The sequence below is a fragment of the Dermochelys coriacea genome, chromosome 7 (genome assembly GCF_009764565.3).
Source record: "Dermochelys coriacea isolate rDerCor1 chromosome 7, rDerCor1.pri.v4, whole genome shotgun sequence".
NCBI classification, from domain to species: domain Eukaryota; kingdom Metazoa; phylum Chordata; order Testudines; family Dermochelyidae; genus Dermochelys; species Dermochelys coriacea.
The window spans coordinates 14,583,778-14,604,332 of record NC_050074.1 but is presented as its reverse complement, the minus strand read 5'-3'; the positions used below and the strand labels follow the sequence as shown (position 1 = coordinate 14,604,332).

The 20,555-nt window shown below is 39.2% G+C and overlaps 1 protein-coding gene across 8 annotated transcripts in view; it reads right to left on the bottom strand.

The window, feature by feature from the left end:
• The window catches only part of CNTN4 (contactin 4), a 657,694-nt gene that overhangs the window by 30,361 nt on the left and 606,778 nt on the right, over positions 1-20,555 (bottom strand). The window lies entirely within an intron of this gene.

Here is a 20,555-nt window from a genome sequence, read left to right as displayed (position 1 = left end):
AAGCTTATACTGTAGCTCTCAACAGATACTTCCTCTCAACCCGCCCTTGATTTACATGCCTTTGAAGCTAAAAAAATTATTTTGGCTTTAAAATAGCAGTGACTCTTCCTCCCAAACCGCTCTTTATGAAGGATTTCTCATTCTGTCTTGAGATATCAGATGTTTCAATACTCAGGCAACAGAATCCAAGAGGTATTCCTAGAGATACAACAAAGCAAATATTCCACCATCTACCTAATTGCCAAAGACTAAATAATCACTAATGTAATGATATTAAGGAATATTTCTCATCATGGCATTGACGCAAACATTATGCATAAACACTGCTGAACATTTTACAACTTGTTAAAAGACAAGGCCAGGGACAAGGGCCTGAATGTACAAAAGAAGTTATGCATCTGTCTGTTTTAGGCATCTAAGTCCCAGTTTCAGGGATTGCTGGGATGCAAAAAACTTCCACTGAAACCCTGTAGATGCCTAAACTTACTCGGCACCTAAGTTTTTGCAGTAAATGTTCGCAAGTTGCTTTTGCTTCTGTCTTTGAGCATGCACACTGCTGGCCTACTGTGGGCGTCTGGGTGCTCATCTGCTTATGCCCCAAAGTGATTCACAAGCTAGGGAAAATAGGCATCTGGCCACCTAACTCACCTGAGGAGCCCAGTCTAATAGGGTCTGAGAGCACTGTAGCTTGGCAGATTGCTGGGATAACTGGGTTGGCCTCCCGCAGTAGGATGATAAAATTATTGTTTAGGCATCTCCTACATGATGCATCTAATCCAAAGGTAAATGTTTAAAACCTGGGCATTTAGGGCTTGATTCAAACCCCACTGATGTCAAGAGAAAAAGAGTCCCACTGACTTTGTTAGGGTTTGGATCATGTTTTCAAACCATATGGACTTTAGAATGAAGTTGGACTCTTGTTGGTTCACTAACTACATAAATACAAAGAATAGAAGACTTGGGTAATACAGATTTCCACAATGTGTAGCAGGAAAATTAGCAGAACAGGTAAGGAAATACAGTACGGTGCCTCCCAACTCAGGTATAGTATTACCATAAGTAGGCCTACAACATCTGTACCGACTATTGTGTTTCATTATAAATGTTATATATTAGCTAGAAGTTCAGAGTCTAAAGGATTGAGTACATTGGTTTCCACCCAACCCCCTGGAATGGATTAAGACACACTTGATTCAAGCTACTCTTTACAGCAGTCAAGCATGTTACTCTAAGGTTTGTACCAATGAGGGTTACATTGGTGTTGTTACGCTCATGCAAAATTCCCTGTGGGCCTGATCCTATGAAATAAAGTTAATGGAAATTGAGGGCACTTAGCATTTCAAAGGAAATCTTAATTTACCATTTCTGTCCACCCATCCCCCGAATAATTTCAAATAATAATAAATAATAATAATAATAATAAAACCACCTATCAAAGGCTCTACATGTCCTAATCATTATTGCATCATTAATGCTACAATAAAATCCTAGCAGAATTACAATAATCATTTAGAGAGGAACTCCCTCAGCCCTCTCCAAAAATCCTATAAAATGTTTAAGGGTGTGATCCTGAGAAGAAATGAGTGTCTCCTACAGGTTTATGAGCAGAGTTGGGCAAATTTTTTTTGCACTAACCTTTTTACTTAGTTTAAAAAATGCAGTTTTGGTGACACCAAACTATGTCTTGAATTCGTGTTGATTTTGCTGAATTTTCTTATTTTGGAAAAAAGTCAATAAAATTTTCCAAAAATGTTGAAATGGCCAGTTTCAACATTTTCAAGATAAAATGATTAGTTTTTCAGTTAGAAACATATTTTCATTTCAAAGTTTCCAGTAATTTTATTTTAAAAAATCTAAAAGGTTTAAAATGCTCAAAATCAAAATAAAATGTTTGCTTTGTCAAAACAAAATATTTCAGTGGACCTGAACTGTTTTTGTTTTGTTTTTTTAACTTTTTGGAATTGCTAACATCCGATGAAGTGGGCTGTAGCCCACGAAAGCTTATGCTCTAATAAATTTGTTAGTCTCTAATGTGCCACAAGTACTCCTGTTCTTTTAACAAACTGAAAAATCTCTTTTGTCCACCCAGCTTTTGTCCTGATCACCTTCAGCTTCTACTAGAGTCCTAAAATTTATCTTGCAGGATTGGGCCCTACACAAGTATTAGTGGCTAGTTTTTGCTGAGTCTAGTCTGCACTTCCCTGTGACATCCTGCAAAAATGCAAGAGGTCATCACTACAAAAGGGAAGGGAAGGGCACTGACTCGTTGCTGATACACACACACACACACACACACGCTTTCAGAGATGCTAAGCATAATCCCAGTGGAAATCGATAAGAGCTACAGGTGCTCTTGCCTCAGGTTCCTAATCCCTTAGTCTCGAGAAGCACAGTGATGTTATATTTTAACATACTGTTTTTCACTGAACGGCTGATACAGCCTGATGACAAATGACACCTGAATGGAATACAGGCAAGACTTTGACCCTAGTCATATTTAGCATGAATGTGAGCCCTCTGTGATGCAATTTACAAATCACTCTGGGGAGAATGCTTACCAATCTGTGTTCAAGGACTGGAGAAGTAAAAAAAATTCCATTTAATAGTCCTAGTTGCAGCAGCAAATGGAAAGTGTTATGCACAAGCCAGTTGAGGACAGTCAAGTGGCAGACCTTGGCAATATGAGGCCAAATGGTAATCAAAGTTATTTGATTTACATTGTTAAAAGTCATAGTTTGAAGCAGCTATTTAATCAAAGAGAGTGCTTCAACGACACCAAACTTGTTCTGGGAAGCCTCCATATTTCAAAGTTAGCTACAACAAGGATTTTTATGAGCTAGTCAAAATTTGCTATGAAATAACTATTTATTTATTCATTCTCTATTGCTCTTAGTTACTATTCAAGAAAGACGAATGAACCATTTTCCTATATACTACAGCAGAGTGGGGTTTTTTGGTTCTTCCACCATGATGTTCTCCTAAATACAGATTATTTTTCTCAGCTATCTTTTTAAGTAACCTTTACACAGAGGAAGATTTCCAAGGGCAGCTAATTGTTTTTAAAAAGTGGTCAAACTGAAAGGTTTTTTTATATGCAATTCAAGTGAACATTTGCTTTTGGAAGCCTTCTTGTGCACTTTGGTATGGCTTTAAAAATAAGAGCAATTAAAATTGTTGAATGGGAGTTCTGAGAAAGTTCAGCTAGCATTACTGCATGGATACCATTGGAAATACAGCCGCATATTAAATTGAAAAAGGTAATGTTCAGTTTCTCTAGAGGTTTTTATTTGCTTCAAACACCAAATGGCTAAAAAAAATCCCCACTTTCCAGTTTTGAAAAGGAACTAATGACAGATTAAGAAAAAAGGGAAACTGAGTGAAATAGCATGTTTTGTAAGTATATATCATAGATTAATATACATAGGGCCAAATGCAGCCTTGGCATACAATGAAAGAGTTCAATTCCCATTGCAGAGGGATGGAGTTCAACCATAATTAATAAAAAGGCTTTCCTAGATAAGTATTGAGAGGACAGGCAGAAAATGATGAGATTTACAGTTTGATCTGACTCACTGCTACAAATACTGTCAATGAGTAGTTAACACTCTTGTCTGTAGGTGTCACTGAAAGCTCAGTAGAATAGGAAAGCTGCTTTTTTCTTTTCTTCAAGTCAGCAATTTTCAGGACCACAGTTTTAGTGCTTATCATGTAAAGGAAACTTCATTTTCTTATTTTACATACAATATTTCTTTGCATGCCAACTATATCTGAGAGATCATTTATGTTTCCAGTGTGTTTTGAAAGCTTAGGTCATTTGAGAAGAGAATATGCTTACAGGGTCAGATCCTTAACTAGTGTAAATCAGCACGATTCCACTGATTTCAGTGAAGCTATGACAATTGACACCAGCTAAGGATCTGGCCCATAATATGTACAAAAGAACCCTCAGAGAGTATTCAAGCTTTCCTGACCTATCTTTTGATCTGCATTGTTTCTCTTAGTTTTACTGTTGATTGCAGGCTACCAGAATCTGCTGTATTTCTCATTAGTTTAGTTTGCTTATGTTGGACTATAGTTTTAGCAAGAATTTACCTGTTAACCTTCAAAGTGAGAAGATGTGGGTAGCATTTGTCATCAATGTGCCTGCTGTAACTGTTGCTTTTGTCATTTGTATTCTACCAGAAGAAAATCTTCTCTGGCTGTTTGCATTATTTGGTTTTCATGTCTCATTTCGGGAAGTTGCTACACATTTTATAGTTACAAACTGCCTAGCTGTATGTATCACTGATATTTGAGGGGGACAAATTATCCAATTTGAAAAGAAATCAGCTTGCCCTGATTTTTTTTAATGATTCTGTGTCCATTAGGAGGGATTGTTTGTTTAGAATAAACAGCTCCATATTGCCATATTTGCTTGTTGTAGATCACGCAGTGCTGTGTCGTGTCATGTTGATCTAGAATACATAACACAGTGAGACACAATCTGCTGTGGCACAAAATAAGCAACATAAATAAATCAGAGGCAGACAGTCAGAGACGGATGCATTTTTTTTAAAGGCAGTGCCCGATGTGAGAATGTCAGCTGCTGAATGAAACGAGTGAGCAACAACAGAGTACTGAATGACACCACAGTGGATAACAGTTTATCCCTAGTGACCAAAAAGACTTCAAATGAATTGGGGATTTCTAACTAGAGCTAGGCTGGTTTGCTGGTCCATTGCATTGCACTGCCACACAGGGTCCGATTTCAAGTGTGTTCACTTCCAACCTGGCAATGTTGTGTGCTCAGACTGTGAAGGGATGGGAATGCTATAATGTTAATAACCATAATGCCTTTCATTCAAGGACATCAAAGTGCTTAGCAAACAAAGGATGAAGCATCCTAAGTCCTGAATGAGGTGGGAAGATAGAGTATTTTAAACCCCAAAAGGCTGAATACTGTTTGCAATGTGCTCAGGACTTGAGACGAACAAAAAGAGTTGTGATTCAGTGGTAGTTGAGCATCTCAAATGATTGGTCCCAAAGAGACGTAAGGCCAATGTTTTCATATGTGGATCTCTAAAGTTAGGGACCGAAATATGTATTTAGTCATCTAAACAAGTGATCTGATTTTCAGAGGTACTGGGCTGAAGAAGACAAGCCTTGTGATATTGACACAGGACTGGGGCCTGTGAGCTGTGGGTTCAGTTCCTGGCTTTGTTACAAACTCCCTGCAACACCTTGGACAAATCAGTCTCTGTGTGCCTCAGTTCCACATCTGTAAAATGGGGATAATAGCACTTCCCTTTCCCTACCCTTGTCTATTTGGATTGTAAACTCTTCAGGGTGGGAACTCTCACTCTCTCCTCTGTATGTTGTGTGCATTATACGAACGTCCCCCATCATAACGACAGGCACCTACCATTTCCATTGCTTTAGCACCTCGAGCACCAGACAGCTTATTTAGGTGCCTGTACAAATACAGATGTAAATGCTTAGCTTTAAGTTCCTACATTTACATTTTTTGCCAAAAATTTCTCAAGGTTACACAAGTCACTGGAAGTGCTCAACAGAAAAACAACCCAGGATCCATGGCCCCCCTTCCTATATTGTAATCACTAGATCAGGGGTTCTCAAACTTCATTGTACCGCGACCCCCTTTGGACAACAAAAATCACTACATGACCCCAGGAGTGGGGAACAGAAGCCTGAGCCCACCTGAGTCCTCACTGCACTGGGTGGGTGGGGGGCAAAAGCAAAGCCCAAGCCCCACTGTCCTGGGTGGGGCGGGGGGAAAAGGGAATGGGCAAAGCCAAAGCCCAGCAGCTTCAGCCCCAGGAAGGGGACCTATAACATGAGCCCCACTGCCCAGGGCTGAAGCCCTCGGGCTTTGGCCCTGGGAAGCGGGGCTTGGGCTTCAGCCCTAGATGGTGGGTTTCGGGCTTCGGCCCCGGGCCACAGCAAGTCTAAGCCAGTCCTGGCAACCCCATTAAAACAGGTCCTGACCCACAGTTTGAGAACAACGCTGCACTTGATCACAGGCTCTCATCATACAGCCCCGTTGGACTGATATAAAGAATGGCACAGACAGAGTTCATAAGGAGCCTGGTCTCTGTCTGCTCCCCACTATTATTAAACATCTCCAGAAGAATAGCATTATGCTTAGCACTGTATAAGCATATTTGAAGACCCAGATCCCCAAAATGCTTCATAGAGTCAGAGTTTAGACCAGAAAGGACCACCAGATCATCTAGCCTGACCTTCTACATATCACATGCCATCAACACCACCCAGCATCCATACACTAAACCCAATACCCAAACTTAGATCAAAGTATTACAGCCTTCAGGATACTAGACTATTATCACAGAATGAAAGGCCAGAAAGGACCTTGAGAGGTCTTCAAGTCCATCCCCCTGTGCTGAGGCAGGACCAAGTATACCTAGACCTTCCCTGACAGGTGTTCGTTTAAGCTGTTCTTTAAAACCTGCAGTGTTGGGGATTCCACAGCTTTCCTTGGAAGCCTATTGCTGTGCTTAATTACCCTTACAGTTAGAGAGCTTGTATTTTGCCTCTTAAAACTCTCCAGTTTGTACCCGTGTTTCTTAGAGTGGACTGGACACAGTACTGCAGCTGAGGCCTCACCAGGGCCAAACAGAGTGGGACAGTTAACTCCTGTGTTTTACATACATAAGAACTGAAGCTAGCTCATGGAGGGAGAACAAACCTGGTCTGGCTCTTTACCTGGAAGAAAGAAAGTGAGTCTTTGCTCAGGTAACTCATGCACATTTTCTTCAAGCTCCTTGGTACCATTTGGTACCCACATATTAGCAATAGACTTGGAGGCAATGCCTGAGTTAGAGAGCCTGAGCAGCTCTGGTAGAGAATGGCCAAAGTGGCTGCAGGAGAATGCAATGAAGAAGATTTTGCAATGAAGAAGAGCTGGAAAGAAGGATGCCGTATAGGCCAAGGCCATTTCAGCACCCAAGGTGCTGACTTCCGATACTGTGTTTAATGAAAGCCAATGTGGATGACAAGGTAATTTCAGGTTCAAGTACAAATGCTTAAGTGCAGGGGTTTATGTTCAATTACCAGATGCTTCAAACAAGCTGCTAAGACAAAGGAAAGCAATGCCAAGCACAAAGGATCAAGTCCAACACTATTGAAAATGGACAGAATGTTGCCTTTGCTGTTGATGTACAGTAATCAGATAAGACACAACAGGGTTAGGTAAAAGGTTCACTAAAGTTTTAACATCCTTTGTGTGTGTCAGGGGATTCATGCCGTAGCTATAAATTTGAGGTCAGCCATTCTATGGCCTCAGGTATTTAACAATGTTAGGAACACCTCCCCTCCCTTCCCCCGTGCAAATAGGAAGAATAATAGACCACAGTTTTTACTAAAAGCCACCCAAATGCATAAAGTTATCACTTTTGATTGTGCATTCATGGTTGATTCTGGAGGAATTTACTTTGATTAACAATACTGAAAGGCTGGTTCAGGAAATTATACTGAGTCATTTTTGTGCCCCAATTGACCCTGATGTGCATACAAGATGCCCCCATAGAAAAAGCAGATATAGGGCTATATTATTTCTGTGGCCTCCATTCCGCATCCATTTTTGTAGATACAAATGATTGTGCTAGCAATTGTGGACCTGGAATGATTTTCAAGTGCAAATATTAGTCCCCACTCATTTAATTACCTGATTTTGTGATGCAAACATCAGAGTTAACTTTCAAAGTTTTGGCCATATATCTTTTATTTTATGCATAGGCACTCATACAACTTTACAAGGATTTAGATTTAAATTCAATTTTTAAAAGATAAATTATAACCCCAGAATTTTGGGGATAATTTTTGAAATATTTTTGTTTGATTTATTTATTTTTGCCGTAAGTAGCTGTTCAAAGATCTCCATTACTTAGTTTCAATTTTATCTGAGCATAAGCTTTCGTGAGCTTATGCTCAAATAAATTTGTTAGTCTCTAAGGTGCCACAAGTACTCCTTTTCTTTTTTGCGAATACAGACTAACACGGCTGCTACTCTGAAACCTGTTATTAGTTTCAATTGGCAAGGACCAGTGATTAGATGGATATAGCAGAAACTGCTCCCAGGCAATTCATTTTGGCCTTGGATGTGTGTGACTTTGGAAATCCATTATGAAAGGAGATAATGGGCAGCATACCAAAGCAGTATGCCCTAGATTTTGCCCTGCATTGTAGAGCATTATGTTGGTTTCAAGTAAGACTGAGTCTTATCTTCCATTGTGTAAGCCGCAGAATTTTAAAGTGTTCCTAGCATTTGTATCTCACCTGAGTGAGTAGATGTTCTCACCTTCAGATTTAGGTCATTCTGGCATTGTTGTTGAAATTTTGCTTGCTGACTTTTGGCTTCAACATCAGGGGTTAAGAAGTTAGGTTGTCTTGTAAGGGTAACAAAATACCAGTAAGATAAGAGATGATCTCACCATTTTCCAGGAATATTTTAATGGCATAATATTGGTACTAAACCACACTTGGTGCCTGAATGTAAGTTTAACAGAAAACCTAACATGAAGGGTGTGGTGTGATTTCAAAACATATTATCAAGGTTTGTTCTAGGCAAAAAAGGAAGTCAGAATTTTTCAAAAAAGGACAAGAGGATTACAAAACTGTAACAGCTTGGGTACACCTCTACCTGAGTTCTGGATTGTAGAATAAAGGAGGAAAAGAGAGAAAATGAAAATATTTGGAGTCAGTGATGACCTATTTTATAGTGGTGTTTATGGTCATTCTTGGTTTGTGACTAAATTATTGCATATGTAAATAATTCAGTGGCCTTTTCCCTTGCCATGTTAGGGCTGACTAATTCTCTTGAAAAGGATTATTTGGGTGTCTGCCAGTGTTTAGATATAAATTAGCTAGGATATAAATTAAATAATGTCTTCTGCTGTTTCTATAGATGATAATGTGATGGAACCAGAAGTACTTGCAGTTGTAGTTTGGTCAAGAAGCAGGATGCTGGTGACAAAAGGGCATATTGACAAACAAGGAGAGAGATTAAGCAGATGGGGAACCACATGAAGTGGTTGGAAAAGCCTCCAGAAGCAGACCGATAACAGTCAGCACCATGACAGCAAAGAGAGAGTAAAAAGACACACTGATTTGTTTTTTTAAACATGCACAAGTAGGTGACATTTTTGCCTGTGCAGACAGTGAAGATCGAATGCCACACTGTTGTTTTTGATCAGGAAGAAAAAAAGCTTGGGTTATCATGGAAATATGCTCAACAATAGTCTTGGTGTCATCATAAAATTTGACAGATTTCAGAATAGCAGCTGCGTTAGTCTGTATTCACAAAAAGAAAAGGAGGACTTGTGGCACCTTAGAGACTAACAAATTTATTTGAGCATAAGCTTTCGTGAGCTACAGCTCACTTCATCAGATGCATTTGGTGGAAAATACAGAGGGGCTCTGTATTTTCCACCAAATACATCTGATGAAGTGAGCTGTGAGCTGTAGCTCACAAAAGCTTATGCTCAAATAAATTTGTTAGTCTCTAAGGTGCCACAAGTCCTCCTTTTCTTTTTATCATAAAATTTGTCAGACTTTTAAAGAAAATAATGACTGCCTTAAGAGTGGCAATGTGAGACAGTAGATACAGATTAAACTGAAGTATTAAAAGCCTAAGGCATCCATGTAATGCAGGCAGAATACCTACCCATTCAGGTAAATAGGACCAGGATAATGACACAATGAAAACACAATGAAAGTGTAAATTCCAATGATTGAACAAATTCACCCATTTACAACGAAGAGGTGACATGTAAACTTATGCTGTCATTTATTTTACCTCTGAATTTGGCCCTAAATATCTATAAGCATCATCCAGTCTCCTAGCATATGCCTGCATCCCACAAAGACATAACTAAATGCAAATTCTCAACAGCTCGGATAATTAACCATTGGAACAGTTTAGCAAGGGATGTGGTATGTGCTCCATTATTTAGAGTCTTTAAATCAAGATTGGATGATTTTCTACAATAGAATGTTCTAGCTCAACCAAGAATTACTGGACATAATGCAGGTCTCTTAATGGGCGACATTTTATCGTCTGTGTTATGTATGAGGTCAGACTAGATGGTCATAATGGTCTCTTCTAGCCCTACAATCTATGAAAGACCTTGCAGGACAAGATCTATATTATATTAGAGACAATATAAATCAACAGTAGCATTTAAATCACTCTGCTTTTGATATTTGATCAAAGATTAGAAATCACCCATAGGATTACACTAAATATTCAGACAAGCTGCAACATTTCCCCCCTTTTTGTATTTGCTAATGCAACATTTATACAAGAACTGAAAATTGACTTGAAGTCAAAAGCATCTGAAGCTTAGTGACTATCAAACTTCTGGGACCTCTTAACATTCTAGACATCTTCAGACACTGTGAAAAATGCTGAAGACAGGATAATGTGACCCTGAACTTAGAAGATTAATAACCGATGAATAGTTAAACTAACATGTGGTAGTTTGCTATGCTAATTTCTACAGCTATGCTAATGGATTATTTGAGTAGTTTATGGGGCATGGCCAAAATTAATTTTAGTAAGGAACAGGGAAAGGTCAGAGCAAAGGTGAGTGGTTAAACAAAATCTTCCGCTTTACAATATCACAGCATCCACCTGCATTGCTTTCACTTATATGCTGTCAATCATACAGGAAGGCAACAGCACATAATGGTCCACATATAATCAGTAAGACTCAGGCCGGCTCTTTTCATATACCAGTATATGTTTACATGTGTTCTGTACAATGAACCACTGTACGTGTGTATTCACAAGCAAAGGAATTGATTTGTAAGGCATGTCCGTATAAGAAAAGTATAGCATTTTACTGTATTGATTATTTTCTGCAGTAGTATGATATTGCTAGATATAGAGTAAAATTTCTCATGACAAGTCAGTGGGACTTAACCTCCTAAGTGCCTGAGTCACTTTTGAAAATAGGACTTAGGTGCTTTTGAAAAGTTAACCCATAGTGTTGCTATATACTCCTGCCATACTTTTCAGTAATAAGGGATGTCAGTGATTTATAGCTATGTACATAATTGGGAGTGAGGCTTGGAGGCGGAGAAATGCGGTCTTTCCTGAAGGAGCAAAGGTCCTAATTCAGCAATTCATCTCCAATTCAGCAATTAAACACATGGTTAAATGCTTTCCTGAGAGGGGTCCTCATGATTACAACCCTGGCAACTTAACATGTTTAGTCTTTGCTACATTAGAACCACATTTTATAAAGGGAGAGCTTGTATACTTTTTAGGTATATGTTACAGTGTCTCCTGAGCCATTTTTTGTTAGGAAGCATCCATTTTAATGTGGGCAATTTTTCCTTTTTAAGTAAAATGTGAGCAAAATACTGTTCCATTGCTTTTCCTACTAAGCTGTCCATCTGTTCACTTTTAAAAGTGGCAGTTTTCTTCTTAGCTCCATTCATACCTGAACGGCAGTTTTGGTACAACATATTAACGCATTTCTTAAAATGACATTGAGAAAAAGTTTCCCATAGATTGAAAACTGTCTAAACATGATGTCAGAGTCCCCCTCCTAGGAATTAACAACTCCCATCCCAGGAAAGGAACAAGGCAGTCAATCAGCAGACAAGCATTTCTGCATACTGAAATACACACTCTTTGTGTGGCTGAATAGTAAATGAAGGTTAATTTAAATTTGAAAACAAATTAAAAATGGAATTGGATCAAAGAATACCGGGAAGGGGTGCACCATTATAGCACTATGAAGACAAAATAAATGAAAATATATCAGGTCCAGAAAGAGAGCACAAAGTAAGAACAGGGAACAATACTTCATTTTAACCTCCATTTTATCCTGTGCAATGCTATCTTATTAAATCAAGCTCTCTCCGTACAAATGTGACAAAGAAAATCTTATGTAATGGGGTCTGGAAATGACAATCAAATCTGTCACTCAGAGAAATTTTTACTTGCTTTTTTATAGCAGTCAGCATTGGTGCCTGATTACAATAGGAAAACAAAGCATACATTTTGCTATACATGTATCGCTTTGTATTTTGTACTAAAATAAAAGGCACTTCACTTCAGAAGTACCTTATATGAAATCGCTTTATTTGACAAATGATTGTACCATTTGTGACAGACTTTATAGATAATCCAGTGAATTCAAAGTGTCACCTTTTGTGGGCTATTGATTAATACTAGCTGATATCCATCTTTGCAAGTATGGAATAATCTACTGTCATTAAAAAAATGATGGCCATCTTACAAGGAAGGTTAATCAGATACAGGCGCAATCATATCTGGTCTTTGATAAATTACAAGTCACTCAAAGATCAATCATCGGTCCCCCCTGCAACAAGCCATTGTTACTGCAGAAATGTGATGACATGCAGTATGTTCTACTGTCATATGCACAGCATCCAAAAGAATTTTGCCATTTTGAACAATGTAGCCTGCTGAGATTGTTGATTTGTGGCGTTTTAAAATATGTTTCGAATGATAATGATCATAAATGTAGAAAAGTGCTGGCTTAAATTTTCAAGGCGCTACAGGCGAGCAATAAAAAATAACTAATATGTCTGCACTCAAACACATCAGCTATAAGGTGATATAGTTTGTGCATTTGTATGGAGCTGTATGTATTCTTACATTTCTCTACATGCCCATCACGCCCCAACATTTATCTCTGCTCCGCTACCTCCATACCCAGGATGCAGGCCAAGAAGTTATTCTAAAACTCAGGATTTAGTGAACATGCAACAGTAACATCAAAATAAACCATTTTTAAAGTCTAATAACTCCAGGGTCACCAAAGCTAGAAAATACCATTAGACAACAATGGAAAACCAGGATTTCCAATGAACATGGTATAGCATCAGTTTCTAATCCTTAGTATCATGGATGCCATACCATGAATTGGTCATTGGTCCAAAGGGATAGGCAAATATCTAGGCCTTCCAGGACATTTACTGTACAGACTATGGTACTTTTAGCCACTTATGACCACTATCCTTTTGTCTGATGACCACTCCCCAGAAAGCTGAAGTTGCTGGAATCAATCACTATATATATTGCTATACCAATAATCTCAAAAGAAGTTGGCGAATTTATTATTACTTATTATTTGTATTGTGGTAGCCACAGAGGGCCCCAGTCATAGACTGGAGCCCCACTCTGCTTGGCGCTGTAAAAACAGAACAGACATCCATGGCCTCATGGAGCTTACAGTCTAAGGATTAGGGCAGCTAGATACTTTAAATGCTGCAGCTGCACCCCTGTAGTGCTTCAGTGAAGACAGTACCTATGCCGACAGAAAGGCTTCTCCTGTTGGTCTAGGCACTCCACCTCCCCGAGAGGAGGTAGCTGTGTCAATGGAGACTTCTCCTAGCGCTGTTTGCATCAGGTCAGTTTAACTGTGTCACTCAGGGGTTGGGTGTGTGTGGATTTTTCACAATCCCGAGCAACGTAGCTATATCGACCTAATTTCCGAGTGCAGACCTGGTCTTAGACAAGATGTAGATATGACTGGGGAGGGGGAGAGGGCACAAGATAATAATGAGACAAAACAGGATGCCCCTCTCTTCTGCTTTTTCCCTATTCAGTTCTTTTGTATCTCCCTTTCCCCATCTTCTCTCACTCATTTCCTTCTCTACCTGCTCAGATGTTGTGCTATGTTAATCTGATGTAAAATATTAACCGTTGTACCTGGCTCCTTGAAATGGATAAAAACCTCGACCTGTGCTTTGTGTCAGTTTTATTCATTAAGACAAAACTCTTAGGTATTATATTTTGTAATGAAGTTTCTTTATAAATCTGTACTTTGTATTATTTTGTAAGACATGATATAATTACTAATGTAATTTTTAGTATAGGGGTAGGCAAACATTTTGGCCCAAGGGCCGCATCGGGGTATGAATCTGTATGGAGGGCCAGGTAGGGAAGGCTGTGCCCCCCCAAACAATCTGGCCCCCGCCCCCATCTGCCCCTCCCACTTCCCACCCCCTGACTGCCCCCTCATAACCCCCAACCCATCCAACCCCCCCTGCTCCTTGTCCCCTGACCCCCCCAACCTCCCCTGGAATCCCACCCCCTATCCACCGCCCCATCCCCTGACAGGTCCCCCAAGACTCCCATCCAATCCCCCTGTTCCCCGTCCCCAACCGTCCCAGAACCTCTGCCCCATCCAACCATTTCCTGTTCCCTGACTGCTCCCCCAGAACCCCCTACCCAACCCCCCCACTGCTGCATGCCGCTACCACCCCCTTACCATGTTGCTCAGAGCGGCAGGAGCTTGCAGTCCTGCTGCCCATGTGGCAGCGTACCTGCAGAGGAGGGGGGACAGCAGGGGAGGGGTTGGGGGCAAGCTGGATGTGGCCCGCAGGCCGTAGTTTGCCCACCTCTGTTTTAGTAGATGGGGAGCGGGTGGGGAGCATTATCCCAGTTTTTAGCTGCCCAAATCCGGGTACCATTATTTTGATTGTACATGTCTTAGGGGGTGACAACAGGGGATTATACTCAATGGACAAGTATTTTGTCTCTCAGATGTTATAGTAAAAAATATAAAGGCCACACACCTGCCTTTTAGATCTTAATTCATGTTGCAAATAAAGCCACAGGAAAACATCTCCTTTTTCTTCCATTTGGCTAAGAGTCAAGTCCTAATGTTTATTTCACAAAAATTCATGTTTTGCCCCAGAATAACACAATTACTGGTCATAACATTTCATTTGAATTTTACTGGGTTACTGAAGGACACCTGTAGCACATTTAAAAAAAAATTCCTGATTTCATGCAATTTGTTGCAAGTTTTACAAACTTTTTCAAGGTGTGAAAGACAAAATTCTATCTATTGTCCTCTGTTGGGCAGAAGCAGATATCAGGGACTTGAAGTTTGGTTTCCTGGTGGAGGAGAAATCAATGATGTGGAGTCTAGATATAGTCTTAGTGCAATTTTTTAATTTTACACTAGATACATCAGTCCTTGAACAGTCATGGTCACAAACAGCACACAAGCAATCCACTTTCAGGCATCTCACTCTGAACACCAATGTCTAGCTCCCAAGGAGCAACTCTGCCACAAGAATTGACCCTAACTAGCAAGATTAAGGGAGAGAGCAGCTCTATCTTATTGCTTGCCGTAGGTCCCACAAGAAGAAACTACATAACAATAATACAATCATTTTTTCCAAGACTGAATAGTGCTTGCACACTAAGAAAAAGAACATCCAGGACTATGTAACAGTGCCACCTGCTGACATACCTAAATACAGTTACATATTGTCTTTCATTTACAGGGGTGATTAGTAATTCTTAATGCCTCACTTTTTTGGGTACCCCACTGGAAGTACCAATGAGGGACCTGATTTTCAAAGGGTGTCTTATCATCCCTTTCTAAAATCTAGACCCCTAGGCAATGTCACAAGCTAGGCACCCAAGATCACCAGGCACTTTTGAAAGTCTTGGCCATAGTATATGCATCAAGGGAATATGCTGAAAATGTCCAGCAGAAATTCAGTGTCGTAAATGTCTGAGGGTAAAATTAGCTAATGCTGCCCTCAATTCAGCAACCTGAGGATGAAGGGGATGAAGAAAAACTTTCCAAAAATAAAGAACAGTAAGTGTTTTCATACTAGTTAAACAATTTTAATTTATTTTCTCTATCTGTGATTCCCTCAGTGATGCAGAGTACTGAATGACACAAAGCATTAATTTTTTTAAACAGAACTATCACTGGGGTGGACTCCCAGTCTTAATTTATTCTATTTAGCAAGTTGAACAAAACTAATAGCCCTACACTGAAACTAAAAACACAGACAGGCAGATTTTCAGCTGGTGTAAATTGACTTAGCTTCTTCGACTTCAACAGAGCTACACTGCTTAGCTCTAGCTGAAAATCAAAGATTTTATCTCTCCGTTGATGCGCAATTTCCCTCTCCTTCCCTCATCCTCATCTTTGTGTATGAAAAGCCCTGTTCCCACCTTAAAATGGTTTTGGACAGGAAGTGGACCATCAGAGCTTATTGATGTTACTGGAAACCAAATTCTCTCTATTATCATATATTGGAATCTGTGAAGGAACACAAAGGACAGTGTAAAAGAAGAACAAAGCAAAGAGTTTCACACTGGGACCTACAGTTATTTCTCCGGAAAAATGACCACCTCAGTTTTCAGCAATGAGTGGCAACAGCTTGTAGTTATTGCAATGGTTTCTCTACAGGTTGGGTTGTTGAGTCAATCCCGCAGATGACTTCAACCAAAGTATTCCTCTAAACAGCATCTGCTGCCATTATTTTATAATTAGAAGAAAATTAGTAGAAGTGTTAGCAAATAGCTTCCTGAGAGAAATGATTCTTCAACACAAGTGTCAAGTCTAAGACCCTTAAGCTTTTTAGAAACCACACTAAAAAGAGAAAATAACTAGGCTGTGCTTTTGCAGTAAAATAAAGAGACAAACTAGACTGCAGGATATATTAACTTACTGTTATATATGCAGAAGTGTAGGTCATAACACAACCTGTGGCTGTTACAACTCACTTTGTTTAGTTCCAACCCAATATATTTTGGACTTGCACAAAAAGATAAGAAGTGTGGGATCAGGCCTTCCATGTAAAGTTAAATTCTGCCTGTATATGGACCAAGCAGAGAATGGCAAGCAGGCCCTGAGACATGACTGCGTAATAGAGGGAAATACCATCATATAAATGTAGATAATTCTTATTTTGAAATACATCTTTATCCTATATCCTGTTGATTCTTTGCCCTATTACTGCACCCAACACAGAAGACAAAACACATCTTTCTGAAAGAACCAAATGCCAAGAATTGAAAGACGCCCAACCAAACAAAATCCTCCAAAACAAACCTCTTTTAAAAAAATTCCATACTCAGAAGAGACTAATTTCTTTTCTGGTGAAGACGATAACCTCTTCTCAATTTACTTGGGAATCCTGCAAGGTACTGATTCATGTTTCCTTGTCCCATTGACAGATCTTGAGACAGCAAACTTTTATTTTGATAGCTGAGCTTTTCTTCTATTACTGATAACTTCCTGGCATTGATACGAGAGAAAAGTGGAAGGATCAATGAAGAATCATGTGTAGAATAAAAAACTCTCAAGATCATCCCTTCTTCAGAGGTTGCAGAAAATCTCTGGTTCCCACTCCTGACTAATAGTACAATATGAAGCATTATTAGAAAGCATCTCTAATGTTGCTCCCCTTTCACAGATTTTTTACGCCAAATCAATCACAGGTTTCCTTATGTAGATCACTTCATAATGTGACTCAAGAGCTAACTTATAAAGATATACAAAGAGAGAGAAACATATAGTGTGCCAACATGTAAAATAATTTTCGTATTTCAAACTTTATTTTCAAGATTTTTTTAAATGATTAAATTTAAGAGTGGGTTTAGTGTTCATAAAAGTGAGAAACTAAAGGCACTAGGTTTGGCTGAAACTACTTATTATTTGCATTGGGTATATATAATAATAAGGGATCTGAGCTCAGCCGTGCTAGGCACTGTATAAATATATAAAGAGAAGATGGCACCTGCTCCAAGACATACTGGGGCATTCATCTCGACTTCAATGCAGTTAAACCATGGATGAATTTGGCCCAGTGCTGATAGCTACCATAGTAGCTATCCTACCTAACCCTGCTGATGTCCTTTAATCATTATCTGCAGCACCACTCCTTGCTATTCACATTCATGGTGTTCTTGAGAGGAGAAGATCAGTCATCTTGAAATATATCAGACAGTTTGGTTATCCAGACAACTTATGTCTAGCCTTAAATCATTAAGATCACTTTCTATTGTAACCTAAGCCAGGATATTAATTCAGGCCTCCAGTGTTGAGATGTGAGTGAATCACTATATCACATCTCTCTCTCTATTTTTTACTAGTAAATACAATAATAATAATAATACCCAGTTCTTACATAATGCTTCTCATTAGATCGGTAACGTAGATGTTGGAAAGAAACTTCCTGCTACTCTGATTTCAGAGTCACTGTTTTCAAATTTCACTGTGTACAATTTTCAGCACTGAAAAATTCTTGCCACTGCTGTCCGTTTCATTCCCCCACTCCACCCCCATATTGCTCCCTTTGGCTTATTACCAGGCACTGAGACAATCAGTCACAATTTCAATGTGTGTAATATCTAGGTTTAGGTCTCCATTCTCCTTCAATAACATGAATGGATGGGAGTCAGATTGCTCCCCACACTTTGACAGCCATTGACTCTATGACAAGCTTTCCCTTTCCTCCAAGACAGGGTTGCATATTCCGGGAGAGATTGTGCTGTTTTCTGTGGTGTCCTTTCCCATTAGAATATCAGGGAAATAGCAGCATAAGATAATGGTGACCCTGTCTGTAATTTCTCCCTCCTGTGAAAGTTACGGTGCCTTGGCAAAGGAGATACGAGGCAATACTGCAGAATCCCTGCCTTCTCTCTCCCGCCCCCTCCCCAGATCTGTGGGATTCCTGTAGAGGTGATGCATTTGGAGGTCCATTCCCTGCCTGCTCTGGAAAGAGACAAACCACACCCCTCAGAGTGGATGAGTAGGAAGACACGCTAAGAATTGAAATTCACATAGTTTGACTCGCCTCTATGATGAGGGTTTTTCCTGCACTGGGGTATTCTGGGACAGTAGGAATTTTAAGCCATCGCAGCACAACTATCATATTTAACTTTATAAGAATCAAAACAGTCAAAGGAACAAACAAACATACAAACTCACTGAGCCAGATCTTCAACAGGTGTAAATTGATGTAGCTCCATTAAGTCCATGAAGCTACTCAAATTTACACTACTAAGAATCTAGCCTACTGCATCCAATTAGAAATGGACTCTTTTTTTTATTCTTATGTTGCAGACACTGGCGTTAGCAGTACAAATCATTAACTGTCAGAGCTTAGTGATGCAGGAAAGGTTAGTCAGCTCATCACTCCTGTTCTAACCCTGCAGCTACCTCCAACTGACTAAATCTGTCAAACGCATCTGTGGCCTTCTTCCCACGATGTCGCTGCCTGACTTACTGGATTCGAAGATTCTCTCATATGCTACAAGTTACAAACATTCTCATTTCCCTAAGTCAGAATCAAAAGTTGAGCTACTTTCTATTACTGATAGCTGAGGGAAGTGGGTAGGATGATAAACCAAATGTGTCCGCTTTACTGTAAACACCCTCACCATGTTGATAATTTTCAGTTAACTGGCCCTTGCTGATCTTTACATGTCTTCCCTAGCTATGAAATTAAAACAGCTTCCATCTGGCCCGGTTCAAAGTAACTTATTCTTGATATTTTGTGCTCATACACATACACGCTCAGATGCAGACGTAAGTAGGCATCAGATATATATCAATAAACCACTATGTGTGCTTTGAGAATGCTTTCATTTTAACAACATTGAACTTTCATTTGTATTCAGAAAACTGCAAAATATTGTAACCTTTCTGAAATGGATCATGTTAAACTAAATTGGAACAAGTTGATGAAAAAGTGTTAATTAACCTTCTTTCATCTCATTGAGCATTTGTGTTTAACCTACAGGTCATCTCCTTTTAGAACTGCTGTATGGATTTGATCTTCAACGACAGGCAAATCAACTGAATCATCTATTGACAGTGAAATTAAGTGAGAACTCTTGAACCTCTTCCTTTCTCTGCAAGGGTAAGTAAATTCCTAAAATGAACCTTTTCATGAATTATTTTAACAGGTTTTTTTTATGTTAGAAGAGGTTGTAATAATTCTTAGTCTTAACATGTGAGCTTGTTTAAATTTGTTAACTATGCCTTGTGGGCTTAAGCTGAAAGTACAGGGTGACAAATGGAAAAACCTCTCCTTTTCTACAGGCAAATGGCCGACCTCTTTAAAGTCATTTCCCCACAAGTTTTTACATACTGACATAGAAATATTTAGAAACACAAGACACTTGCTCCTGTCTTGACATGCTTATTTATCTGTGCAATTATCTCATTTAAGACCACTAATTGACTAAAAGAGTAAATGGGGGAGGAAAATCCTTCTGAATTTAACATTTAATAGAACAGACATTTCACAGCACCCAGCTTTCTCTAAATCAGAGTTGGATAGGCAAAATAAAAAACTGAACTGAAAAAAGAAGCTCAGAAGGAGTCAATATATTTTTATTTCTGCTGTTAAAAATATAACTTTAATAATGCTAGAGATAAGTCCAAAACTGGCAAGTGAGGTAGGTCAGAGATCTATGCTTTTTAATATCTAGCTTTTCTCTAGTAAGACTTTTATCACATTAATGGCTAAATCATACTGATTGTAAAACAGCCAAAATGAAGCAATTAGTAAGGCCTGTGACAGCCATGGAGAATTAAATGCACAAGGTTTTCAATGCAAGCCAGATGGATATCTTCAATATATTTCTTATTATCTGCTTGTGGTAATATGTTCAATTAAACTGAATCAGTACTATGGAAGACCATTTGAATTGCCTGAAAAAAATAAGTGTCTGCTACAAGTTTAATGAGGCTAAACAGTCATATTATGTTGACAAGTTTTATTTGTTATGA